Consider the following 13,667-nt stretch of genomic DNA (forward strand, 5'->3'; position numbering starts at 1 on the left):
ATTATGAGAACCAGATCAAAGCCCAGGACTAGAATTTAATGACTACAGACACTTTCCAGTAGGGAAACAAAAGATAAATTCTTCTGTATCCAGAAGTTTCAAGTCCAGACAAGTCAGGTGTGCCATTAGTGGAGAACAAAGAGGTACAGAGAGTCAAAGACAAAAGTAACTGAAAGGAAATTGAGAGGAATCCTAAATAAAGAGCCCTGAAAGCATTTGTAGACACTGGAGATGCCAATCATTAGCTCCCCAATACTTAGTACATTGAGTAGGACTTTGCCATTTTCAGGAGGTATCAAAGGATCATGAGTGTCTATATATCAACATCTATATTTGTGTTATCGACCTCTTATCAAGTGATTTTTATTCTTATGTTTTTGAAGAAAATATGAGGCATAAATTACTGTACTTGCTGAGAAGTTAGACTCCATTACTAGTTAATTGTTCTCTGTAGGTTCATCCATTATACAACTTTCTAAGCCTTCGGTATCCATGATAATATGGTGTTGATAATACATGGGTACCCAGGAAGAAAGGTAGAAAACCATTTGTAGTTCAACTGTCTGAGAGACCGTGAGTGTTTTCACTTGACCAGCAACCTGATATCTCATACAGTAGAAGCAATGCAAAGGCAGCCTCCATCTGTAGAAATGAGCTCAGGTCAGAAGAGTCAGCCTCTTAACCCTGTTGAGATTCTATAGACCACATTCTGAATGTCATTTCTATTTAAACTGATATGTTTTTAGAAGAGGATATTTAGTTTAGAATTCTCTAAAGCCGATTAGTTTTCAATAACTTCTTAGTTGCTTAATGAACAACAGAGTTTCACAGTTAAATTGTCCCATACATCTGTATAGCGTAAGAAGGGGACACCTTTCTGGAAGAGTGTATGAGTGTCCCATACCATGCTATTTTGGTCAGAAGAACACAAATTCTGGCTTAGAAACTTTACATGTTATTATCTGTTGTAGGAAAAAACTGTTTATGTATCATTTCTTATTTATTCATTCAGTGGGTCAATACACCAAGGCTTACAGGACTCTAAGTGTGTATGGGGGAATAACTTTCTCTCAGCCTTTTGTAAAGATTATTTACTGCTAACAAAAGCCAAATCTTGTATCAGATTATACAGCAGCATAAAAAGACAAGGAACAAAACCACCAACAATTTAACATGCAGAACCTTTGGTAATGAGATGAGAGTGTCAGTAAGACTTTCTAATTGCTCTCAGTGTGTGAGGAAGGAGTCAGGAGTTGCTTCCCAGCGGAATCCCATCCAGCTCAACCATTGTAAAATCAATTGTACTTATCCAGGTATATTGAGAAGAATAGCAGCCCCGAGTTGCAGTGGAAAGTAGAATATGGTGTGGGTAAGTTCATAAAAGGCAGTGACTGTGAAACTGTAGATGTAGAGTATGTGCAGATGTCTATAGAAAGTCAGAAACTGGGGTAATGATCTGTGGCAGAAGGGTGTTATATAAAAGACTGGCTTTTTTCCCCTAAGAAGTATGAGAGGAACATCTTTAGTTAGTGTCCAGAGTTTCACCTTCCAAGACACCATGCTATACCGGGTACAAATGAACAGGTTCAGGGAAACAGTCTAATGCACACGTGGGCGTGTGTGTGTGTGTGTGTGTGTGTGTGTGTGTGTGTGTGAAAGAGTTAGGGGAGGGAGAAGGACAGGAAGAGGGAGAGACAGAGACAGAGAGCGTCATCTGGGGAGGAGACAGAGAGACAGAGTGACTCAACGGGAGCAGTAGCTGTGTAAATGCTGAGGAATTTGAGAAATGTTAGGTAAAATTGACAGGGTTTCTGGGTTGCATGAAGGAAGTAGAGCGTAGGTGGTGGTGGGGAGGGCAAGGTTGCTGCGTCAGTAAGTGAGCTTTGGGAGGGAACAAATGACAGTTCTGACTAAGAAGAATCTCCTTTGGCCAGTTGAGACTGGAGACCATGGCTTGAATGTGTCTTCTTTGCATGGATGACACTCGGCAGTCATACTTAGTCTAGTAAAGGCACTTCCTTAGTCAAGGTCACGAGCAGACAGTTGGAGAACTGATTTGAAGCAATGAAGAGGAGGGATTGATGGGTGTTAGCATTTAAACCTGGGCAAGAAGGAAGTGTAAATGAAAGAAGCTGCTAAGACAATGAAGGGGCAGGGGCAATGAAGGTCTGTACACTGTTGAAGGACACAGGCAACTAGAACAACAGAGATGAAAGAATGGGAGGTTGTGGGTAGGAGGTACAATATTTGAATTCAGGATTTCAAGAAGTCCTGGAGCTATTCCTGGTGATAACCTTCATCTGGGTTTGGAGATTGATGTGGGAGTGATTTCTTTATAATCTGTTGCTTTCATTGGTTAATTAATAAAGAAACTGCCTAGGCCCATTTGATAGGCCAACCCTTAGGTGGGTGGAGTAGACAGAACAGAATCCTGGGAGAAAGAAGCCGAGTCAGTGAGTCGCCATGATTCTCCCACTCCAGACAGACTCAGGTTAAGATCTTTCCTGGTAAGCCAGCTCGTGGTGCTACACAGAATATCAGAAATGGGTTAGATCAATATGTAAGAGCTAGCCAATAAGAAGCTGGAACTAATGGGCCAGGCAGTGTTTAAAAGAATATAGTTTCTGTGTAATTATTTCGGGGCATAAGCTAGCCATGCGGGCGGCCGGGTGCCAGGGACGCAGCCCCGCCACTCTTATTACAGCAGGAGATCTAAAGTGAAGCAAAGACAAACTTCATCATAGACAAGAAAGAACATGAACCATGTAACCGAAGTCCTAGGATGGGGGGCCATTAAAACCACCTAAATGTTGGGAGGATTAAGAATGCAGATGTGGAGGGGGCACCAGGCATGGAAATATTCATGGAGGGAGTGGAATGCCAAGGAGTTGGACAGGTGAGGAAACAGAGATTTCGTGCCACTGGGTCACAACTCAGAAGCATCTTCTGGGGAAGGTGCAAGATTCTAGCTCCTGCCTCTGGAGGTTCCTGGGAAGCTTCCATTGAGATCTCTGTTTGGAAAGTGGTACCCAGGAGAAAGCAAAGACTTTAGTTAAGATTGAGCAGTAGAGGGAGACACAGGTGAAGAGCTGAACACTCTTCCCCTTGGGAAAGAAAATGTGCTGCTCACAAAAACTAGACATTTTGAGAGGTGGTGGAAAGTTTGAGCATAGATGGGTTGGGGGGGACTTTAAAGAGGAAATACTGAGCACCAGGGAATGGAGACTACAAACTACACCGAGTCAATACAGAGTTCTTTAGTGTGAACTTAGAGGGGGAACTACGATAGGAATCTAAGGTGCGACTGATTTAAAGTGGGTAGAACCACTTCCCCCATAATACTTAGCATGGGAATTCAAGAGGGCAACAGGGCACAACACAGCAGAACAACAGAATCAGGAGCAGTGCCTCTCTTCTCCCAGAGCTGTCTGAACACAGAGCTTCTAAACACCATGAAGTGTTTCACATGTGGTCAAGACAGATTTGCAGCAAGGAGCAGATGAGCTCCTCTCATTCCTGTGACAAGGAGCATGCTGTATTCAACCTCAGCAAATGAATGAGATCTCCTTTCAGACTAAGACATGAGCCACTTGAAATATGAGTGGACGTCTCCAGCCCTGTGCAATAATTCTCAATTCACTGGCACCTTCAAGGTGAAGACTCTGGGAGTCGAGGATGTCATCGTCTTAACTGAAAGGCTGTACAATGCTTTGTCAGGGAGAACCGATGAGAGTCTGGCTAAAAAGGAAAAGCTGAAGAAAAGCACATACAAATAAGTTTGAAAATCTACAACTGTGGGAATAGCTGACATGCAGTCTTCATTGACTGGGCATTTCAGCATGGTGTACTCACTGACCCTGGCAGCACATAGGAGACAGTGCAAATTCCAGTTCCTGAGAAACTGGTTAATACAGGGATGCTGAATATTAAAGCATGTGTGATTTCCCCACATTAGACCAGAGGAAAGGACAAGGAAACTAACAATATGATGACTAGTGATGAGTATATAAACTACTTAAAGAACTAGAAGAGAAGGGAGGAAAGGTTTATGTGTATGGGCAAGCAAACAGGTAACAGTTAGCCTAGTCTAACAGAGGGACAGAGCAGGAACAGTGGTGAGTGATAGTGAACTGAATATAGATGTCATTGCATTCTCTTAAGCTTGTAATACATCTATTTCCAAAAAAAATGAGTTGGTAAATCAATCAACAAGGCATGGTGGCACATGCCTATTATCTTATCACTTGGCAGAAGGATCAGAAGTTCATCTATCTTCCTCAGCTACACAGCAAAGCTCAAGACAAGACTAAAACACAAAAATAAAAATTACAAAAAAATAAATAAAGCATGGGGTATGTCCTCAACAGAAGGCCCAGGACAACAGGAGTCCCCAAAACAATAAAAAAATAACCATCCAACAGAAAAAAAATTGGAAAAATTTGAGAAATGTAAAATAGAAAACTTCTGAAAATAAGTCCAAAACTGGGCTGAATTTGAACTTCCTGATTGTGCATTCATTCACCCAAGGTGGAAGGAGCAATGGCTGAGGAGGTTAGAGGAGGAGCAAGGAGAGGGATGGAGTGAGTGAGCGAGGAGAAGGGATCATAGACTGAGAGAGGGAAGGACACACTGAAGCGGCAATATCCCCTAAGCCAGAATTGTAAAAGGAATTGCAGTTTTGTATCTTTATATGAAGAACATATCATACAGTCTCACACAGAGATAGACAGACATACAGACAGACAGATAGACACACACACACATTATCCTTTAATGTCAAAAATGGGTGGGGAATGATAAAAGTTGAGCATATAAGGAGAAAGAGGCTAACTAAATAAAACATCATGAATACACTTTAAAGCAGAATGTGAAGATGAATAAAAACAGATAAATAATGTGAAAACACAAAATGCAGCAAAGTTATTTAGATACAATAGAAAGGTGGCAAGCATAAAATAAAAGGGGTGGGGAATCTTTAACTGAACTGATAAGTAGTGTACATCGGAGTCCATATCATGAGGTTCTCTTATAGATAAGATGAGATCCTTAAATACAATACAGAGAAATATGTTCTTCATCGAAGGCCAAGCCAGACCTACGAAGACTCCAGTAGCAGAGTGTCCTGGAGAGGCCAGAAATTCACACGCAAGAGAGAGTTCTGCCCCCCCCCCCTTTTTTTTTGTCTGATCAGCAAGTACCTTTGCCTAATGGCTGTATGTGAACCAGAGAGGAGAAACCTGGACTGGACAGTTCCTCCCCATCCCTACACCTCAGTCTGGCAAAGTTCCTCTGAAAAGGCCCTAGACTACTAGCTCTGGGGTGTCATTTTTCTTGGCACCCTCTCCTGCTACAAAGGAAATTGCAATCTCACTTCCCCTCCATTTTCCCTTCCTCCATTGTTCCCTCCCTTCTCCTCCTTCCCCCAACTCTTTTATCTCCCCTTTAAAGTCCTACATATGAATCTATAGTAAACTTCTCTCATAAAATTATCTTCTCAAGACCATGAATTTCATTCTTGGAATTCAGTGAACAAGAACCCTAAAACCATTGGCTTGGGGAAGCTTTGGTAGCCATGACCATACAGTTTCCAGGGCTCTACCTCCCCAAGAAAGAGTCATTTGTTTTCATAGTGTGATATATGAAACAAAGATTAAAAGTGTTAATTTTTGTCTTTATTTTTCTAATACGAAATTTGATTTCAAAACTGTGTATTTCTTTCAACAACTGAGGCACTAATGAAGTCAGACTACATTTAATTTATGTGTGTTACAACTTATCAAGGTGCTGATGTGGAGATCAAAATAGTAATTTTAACTATTATAGAAGAATAGTATAAGGAAAGTGTGCACCTAAGAAGAGAAAGAGTCCTGTGAAGTCCAGAGCAGGATGCAGTCTTTAGTTCTGAAAGCAGAGTACACACCAGCAGATCGCATCATCCTCTGACCTGCTATTTCAACATCAGTAAACAAGTATGTACATCTACAAGGTCTGGCAAGGAATAAAAAATAACGTATGTGACATCTAATACTAATGGCACTTGTTTCTTTATTATTTTAAATTGAAAATAGATTCTCTTCTCATATAATACATCCCAACCACAGTTCCCCCTCCCTCCACTCCTCTTAGCTCCTCCAACCTCCCCTCTCCCTCCGTGCACCCCTTCTCTGTTTCCTCTTCAGAAGAGAGCAGGCCTCTAAGCGACAATAGACAAACAGGACAAGACAAGACATCACAAAACAAGCAAAAATCTTCAAATTGAGGCTGGGCAAGGAAACCCGACAGGAGGAAAAGAGTCTCAAAAGCAGGTAAGAGTCAGAGATATCCCCGCTCCCACTGTTAGGAGTCCCACAGAAATAGCAAGTTAACAGCCATAACATAAAAACAGACAGGCCTGAAACAGACTCATGCAGGTCCCATGCTTGCTGCTTCAATCTCTGTGGGCCCATGTGAGCCCCGCTTCATTGATTCAGTGAGCCACCCATGTTCTGCTGGTGTCCTCCATCCCTTCTGAGTCCTGTAGTCATTCCTCCCCACCCTCAGCAGGTTCCTTCATCTGTAAGTGGAGAGACCCTCTGCTAAGGACAATGTCCACACATTTCCATGAACATGGTGGAACAGGTGGAGCAGGTGCCTGCATGGAGCCTTCACCCATAGGCTCTAGTTTCCTTGGTGCAAGAGGATACTCTGCAAACTATGGAAGAAGAAACTTGGACACCAATACAACCACAAATAAAGCCTCAATCTACAATCTGTCCTGCCAGAAAGACGTGCTGGTACAATGGTGGCCCAGACCTTTGGAAGTGGCCAACTGATGCTTGGTTTAACTTGAGGTCCATGACATGAGAGGCCCATGTGCTAAACTGACTGGATAGCTGGGAACCGGAGACTGGATAGTCCAGAAACCTAGGCTAGAACCAAATATGACTGGAAAAAAGAGTCAATGAAGTGATTCCTATAAAGCTCTGCTGTATTCGTAGCTGGTGCATTGCCCAGCTGTCAGCGTGTGGGACTGGGTGCAGAGACCCACAGACAGACATTTTCCAGAGAGAGAGTCTGAATTGGAGGTCTCCTGTTTCTAAGTGGGATCCTCTAAAAGTCATTTAGAAGGAAAGAAAGAAAGAAGGAGGATGGCGGAAGAGAGAAGGGGGACGGAGGAGAGAGGGGGAAGGCAGAAGAGAGAAGGGGGACAGAGGAGAGAAGGGGAAGGCAGAAGAGAGAAGGGGGCAGAGGAGAGAAGGGGGGCAGAAGACAGAAGAGATGAGATTGAATTACTTGTTCTCATCTGATTTTCATCTCTTATTTTCTGTTCCACGTTCTCTAGTTCTCTGTCACAGTGAACCAAGTTACCCAGGATTAACAGGGTGACATGAACAGAACAGAATCTTTGCCATAAAGAAGATAGTAGTTATTTCCCAGTCAACCTTCTTCCCAGAATCCCTGAGACTCCTGCTTGTTTCCACCAACACACCCTCCCTCTCTTGTGCTGGCCATTTGAGCAGGAGGTGAACTACCTGACAAGCGTAGGCTTAGAGGATATTCCAGTTGAGAGAGTATGCAACACCTCAGGTTCCCTATAAAGAAAAATATATTCTGGCCCTTAGCAATATCCAAATATTAAGATGGGATTAATAGTCTCAAGTTACAGATCCCTTCATAACTATCAGTCAGTTCAAGGGCAGCAAATTAGTCACTCATTATTGTCTCCGCAATTGAAAATTGACTAGGCTTACTTGAAATATTCAGCCAATTAATCTGATGGTGTCTTAGTTCATTAACGAACACAATCTTAGTTCATTAATTTTCTTCTTCCTGAGATTGATGGTTCATGACTGTACTTCATGACTTTAAACAAGATAATTAATTTTACCATTTCTTCCCTTAAATTCCCAATATGATTCCCACCATAGCTGTGCCTCCCTTTTGCTCAATATACAGCTTGGCCTCGAAAGCACATGTTTTTCAAGAAAGATGTCAGCATAGTAGTAGGGGATAGTCCATTAATTAGTGCTAATAGCAGTCTCCCCAAATTGGTAAATCAAAGTCTACAGAGTGTGGGCACCTTGGTGAGAGTGCTGATGACTCCATCAGATCCACTAGAGGTATCAGATCACAATTCTTTTCGTGCCCCAAAAAAATCAGCAGGTATGAAAAGGAATCAACACCCTACTTTAAAAAATAAAATCACCCAAAGACTCACACGTCACTCTCTCAGAAATGCTCTTTTCATTAGAATACACACATTTGTATGTAATTTATATGATCCTCTGTTTTTCTCCTTCAGTAAGGTATATTTGATCAATATATCAATATTTCTATTTAGTAAATGAGGATATCATGACTTGAAAACTCCACCGTGTTTTGAACTATTCAATAAATCAGGAAGGTTGTGGTTGTATGAGGAAATATGTTACTTTTCTCTCACATAAATTCCATACAGGCTTCTCCAGGAGCAGGTCAGGATTCTTCTATACACTGCTCCAAAAAGAGAAGGGTGAAATAGATTTTAGGTGGGCAGATGATGTGAACACCCCATAACAACTCACAACGAGCCCAGCTTTTCCTTCCCAAAATAAGCTGACTGAAGTGTCTGTCCCTATACTATGCAACAATGAAAGAAAGCTATAATTGTTTTTCTTTCAAATATTCTCTTTTTTCAGATGTTTTATGAATCTTTGCAATCAACTGGAAAGTGCGTAAGTCTGAAGTTGCCACTTCAGTGATTGCATAATCAATTGAGAAACAGTGCATGAACCAGGAAAGAAAGCTAACAATTGGAACAACAATAACATGAAATAAAAGGAAGCAAAGGTAAGCAATTGTGTGTATATTTTTAGAATCCTGATGTAAAGCAGGAGAATGAGTTAGGCAGCCAAGCAAAGGGGGTAAAGTTGGATTTCACCTGTCATGTTTGTGGATCTTTCAAAGTACAGGCATCCAATTCCGAGTGTGGAAGTGATAGCTGATGGTGGCCAGACGTAGCACAGTGAACTGCCAGTACCAACCAGCATCGCTCTGACATTTGGAAATGGTATTTGGGAACCAATCCTGATGTGCGGGGCAGTCAGACTCATGCCCTGCATGGAAACGGAGAAGTATTCCATTGTAATGGACAAAGAAAGGCATAAAAGAGCCAGACTCTTGTGGTCTGCTACCTACATAGTCAACCCTTTCTCTGAATCACATCAGAGAATTGTGTTGACAATGAAATGTCACCAATCTGAAAAGCGCCAGCAGATATTCAGATGTTCAGTCAAGTGATCTTGTAGATCCCAAACCTCTGGAGAGAGAGAGAGCATGATGCCCTGTGTACCATGGGCATCTACTGAGAAGGCATATATTTCCATAGCAATGGTGGATATGTGTTTTCAAGACTCCCAGAGACAGAGCTTGCTTGGGCAAGGTCTCCAAAGAGATTTTGCTTCTGAGAGTGGATTCCCTTGAATAACTTCTTCCTATAGAAAGTTGGAATTCTACTACCTTGGAAAATAAAAAGGCTAACTTATAGTGTATTTTATTATTCTATCTTTTTTTCAATCTGAAAGATGTCAGCAACAAAGAGGATTTTCAAACACATTTATCATGAAAATTAATACACTAGTCTGCTTTAAGTTATAGACATTTTAGGTAGACATAAACTACTCATTAAAACAGACATTTGGCAGGAGATTAACAAATATACATAACTTATGAATTTATTTTTTTGTGTAGCAGATATAAAAATTATTTTTTCCTCTGGAAGTCTGGGTTTTTCTCCATATTTTCTCATCTATATAAGGAATGAAATAGCTGTATTAACACACCTATTCCAGGGCAGGTGATATTATTACCTCATTTCAAGAAGATGATATTAAAGCTTCAATAATTTAATTCTGATTAGCTTTGTGTTTATTTAAAGTTAAGTAGCAGCTCAGTAATAGTAATGACGCTTAACTGTGGGTTTTAGTTATCATAATAAATTTCCAGTGTGTAACAAAAACCTTACCATCTAATAAGCTATACAAGAGTCAGAAGTTCTGGGCTCCGAGGCAGCTCTGCTCCAGACTGGATACGTAGTGATCAGCATGCTTGAACATGAGGTAGAGGTGACAGGCCCGAGAAGCGTGGTAACAAGTGTTACTAAGAAAGAGTGTCCAACTGTCACTAAGACAGAAAGGCCACCCACTACTGGGAGAAGATCTTCACCAACCCCGCAACTGACAAAGGTCTGATCTCCAAAATATATAAAGAACTCAAGAAACTAGACCATAAAAGGCTAATCAACCCAATTATAAAATGGGGCAAGGAGCTGAACAGAGAATTCTCAACAGAAGAACTTCAAATGGCCAAAAGACACTTAAGGTCATGCTCAACTTCCTTAGCGATCAGGGAAATGCAAATCAAGACAACTTTAAGATACCATCTTACACCTGTCAGAATGGCTAAAATAAAAAACACCAATGATAGCCTTTGCTGGAGATAATGTGGAGAAAGGGGTATACTCATCCATTGCTGTTGGGAATGCAAACTTGTGCAACCACTTTGGAAAGCAGTGTGGCGGTTTCTCGGGAAATTCGGGATCAACCTACCCCTGGACCCAGCAATACCACTCTTGGGAATATACCCAAGAGATGCCCTATCATACAAAAAAGTATATGCTCAACTATGTTCATAGCAGCATTGTTTGTAATAGCCAGAACCTGGAAACAACCTAGATGCCCTTCAATGGAAGAATGGATGAAGAAAGTATGGAATATATACATATTAGAGTACTACTCAGCAGTAAAAAATAATGACTTCTTGGATTTTGCATGCAAATGGACAGAAATATAAAACACTATTCTGAGTGAGGTAAGCCAGACCCAAAAAGAGGAACATGGGATGTACTCACTCATATTTGGTTTTTAGCCATAAATAAAGGACATTGAGCCTATAATTCGTGATCCTAGAGAAGCTAAATAAGAAGGTGAACCCAAAGAAAAACATATAGACATCCTCCTGGATATTAACCTTCATCAGGCGATGAAAGGAGACAGAGACAGAGTCCCACATTGGAGCACCAGACTACAACCCCAAGGTCCAAACCAGGAGCAGAAGGAGAGAGAGCACGAGCAAGGAACTCAGGGCCATGAGGGGTGCACCCACATACTGAGACAATGGGGATGTCCTTTCGGGAACTCACCAAGGCCAGCTGGACTGGGTCTGAAAAAGCATGGGATAATACCGGACTCACTGAACATAGCGGACATTGAGGACTGCTGAGAAGTCAAGAACAATGGCACTGGGTTTTGATCCTACTGCACGTACTGGCTTTGTGGGAGCCTAGGCTGTTTGGATGTTCACCTTAATAGACCTGGAAGGAGGTGGGAGGTCCTTGGACTCCCCACAGGGCAGGGAACCCTGACTGCTCTTAGGGCTGATGAGAGAGGGGGAGTTGATTGGGGGACGGGGAGGGATATGGGAGGCGGTGGCGGGGAAGAGACAGAAATCTTTAATAAATAAATAAATTAATAAAAAAAAAAGAAAGAGTGTCCGAGTTTGCTAAGGACATGGGATAGAACCTTATTTTGCTATTCTATGACACACACTTGGGTATGGTTGAAAATTAGTGAGCAATTTTTATGCTTTTTCTTGCTGATATGAATACAATAAATTATAAGAAAATAAAACTAAAGTCCTAAATATACAGCAAATGATATATATATATATATAATATGCATATGTATTTTTGTGTGTGTGTTGTAGATTTTAGTGTTTTGCAAGATGCTATCAGCTATCAATGTAGCACATTATTGCATCACATATATTGGGTATATCTATCAATGGCCATAGATAGATGAAGGGATCAAACATTAATACTTATCCATAACATTACAGAAATCCACTTCTTAGTTGACTGGGATAAAACTATTTATAATATGTAATTTAGGATCCCTTCACTGTAAGACTCTGGCTTTTGTTTCTTCTCATGAACAAAGGCTATTGGAATGTAATTGACTAGGAATAGATAAAGGTGTCACAGGAAGTGACAGAAACCACACAAATCTGCTCTGCTGTGAAGGAGCAGAATTAAAATATTGTGACAATTAAATTATGAAGTAATTAAAAACACATCATTTTGAATGAAAATCAAATGACATTTTGAATAATTTAAATTGGAATCAAATTTTATTCCTCACCATTCTCTCTCTCTCTTTCTCTCTCTCTCTCTCTCTCTCTCTCTCTCTCTCACACACACACACACACACACACATATACACATACACACAAATACATGCACACATACCTTAGTTTGGACTAACTTGTTGAAGTCTAAGACTCCTGCATTCTAAAGTTAGTTAATACTCTTCATCAGCAAAACATTAGTAGCACAGAAATGAGTAGCAGTCATGAGACAGCCAGATCCCAGCATGCTGCTGGAATGTGAGAACAATGAGAGTCTGAGTTGTATATGCAGAACTTCAAGTATCCTCACACCTCCAATCATATTTCTCTTCATTTACTACCTTAGTAAGCAAGGGAGGCTTTATTTTGAGACTGTCTGGGATGAAAAGAGACTCACAGTATTTCTATCTTACAGTGGTGACAGGTGTAGTAACAGATCCAATACAGCTTTTGATGCTTTCATATCAGGACCTTAAAGTTCTGAAGGATGATTCAAAATTCCCATCAAAGCATTTATCTTATTACAGCAATAATTACATGAATTTAGCTCAAATACTCAGATGAAAAGGAAGCAGGAAGGTCAGGCATATAATAGAACGTTGCTAATTTACTACACAAAACAAAATCATAGGTAATTAATATCTGCTTAGTACTTAGCAAGTAACACCACTATGTACAAGGGACTGGGCAGTGCTTTAATATTAGAGTAGAATAATTACAGAGGCATCTTTGTAGTTTGATCAAATTGCTTCAGTTACTTGAAGATAATATTATCCATGCTTTTTCCAACTTAGACCTTTTTTTTTTTTTTTGCTAGTTCTAGCTGCAGTCAAACCCCATAACTTGACTAAAAGGCACACTTAGCATTACTTAGCTATATTGAATATGTTAAATATCCTTTGTAAGTATGGAGAAGTTTATTTACATATAAAAGATATCGAAGCACTACAGTCCCCTTTTCTCTGCTTCCTGAATACTCAGATGAGAACAGTTCCCATTGCCATGCCTTTCCTGCGCTGATGAATCCATTCTTTCTAAATGTGCCGCATACACAGTCCTTCTTCTTAGTGGCATCTTAAAAGGCGTTTCTTTATCATATCTGTGGAAAACATATCAACACAGAAAATGGATACTGAGAAATGGTGTCTTTGCTGAGAAACTCCAGACTGCGTGGTTTGCAGGCCTTAGGAACTGGATTGTGAGAGGAATTTGGGGAAACTGTGAAGCTGGAGGCTCTTGGATCCCTAGAATTCTATAAGCAGAGCTTACCGGCTCATTCTGGTGGGAGCATGGAAGCACAAAATGCTGCTAGAATCGTGGACAAGAGACTGTGATTGAGAGATTTCAGAAGGAATTGGGAACTTTATCAAGAATGGACTACTGGCCATTTGAATTATGTCTAGTTAAAAAAAAATACCTTGCTGCACAGGACCTGCAGGTGATCAAGGCAATCATCATTTTAGCATGGTCTGGAGAAGGATACCTCCAGTTTAGGAATTATTGGCATCTGACAATCTTCAGGGAAG

At 40.8% G+C, this 13,667-nt stretch overlaps 1 protein-coding gene across 1 annotated transcript in view; it reads right to left on the reverse strand.

The window, feature by feature from the left end:
• Nucleotides 1-13,667, reverse strand: part of Chrm2 (cholinergic receptor muscarinic 2) — a 126,512-nt gene that overhangs the window by 77,202 nt on the left and 35,643 nt on the right. The gene's annotated exons all lie outside the window — the stretch shown is intronic.

The sequence above is a fragment of the Chionomys nivalis genome, chromosome 1, assembly GCF_950005125.1.
Source record: "Chionomys nivalis chromosome 1, mChiNiv1.1, whole genome shotgun sequence".
NCBI classification, from domain to species: domain Eukaryota; kingdom Metazoa; phylum Chordata; class Mammalia; order Rodentia; family Cricetidae; genus Chionomys; species Chionomys nivalis.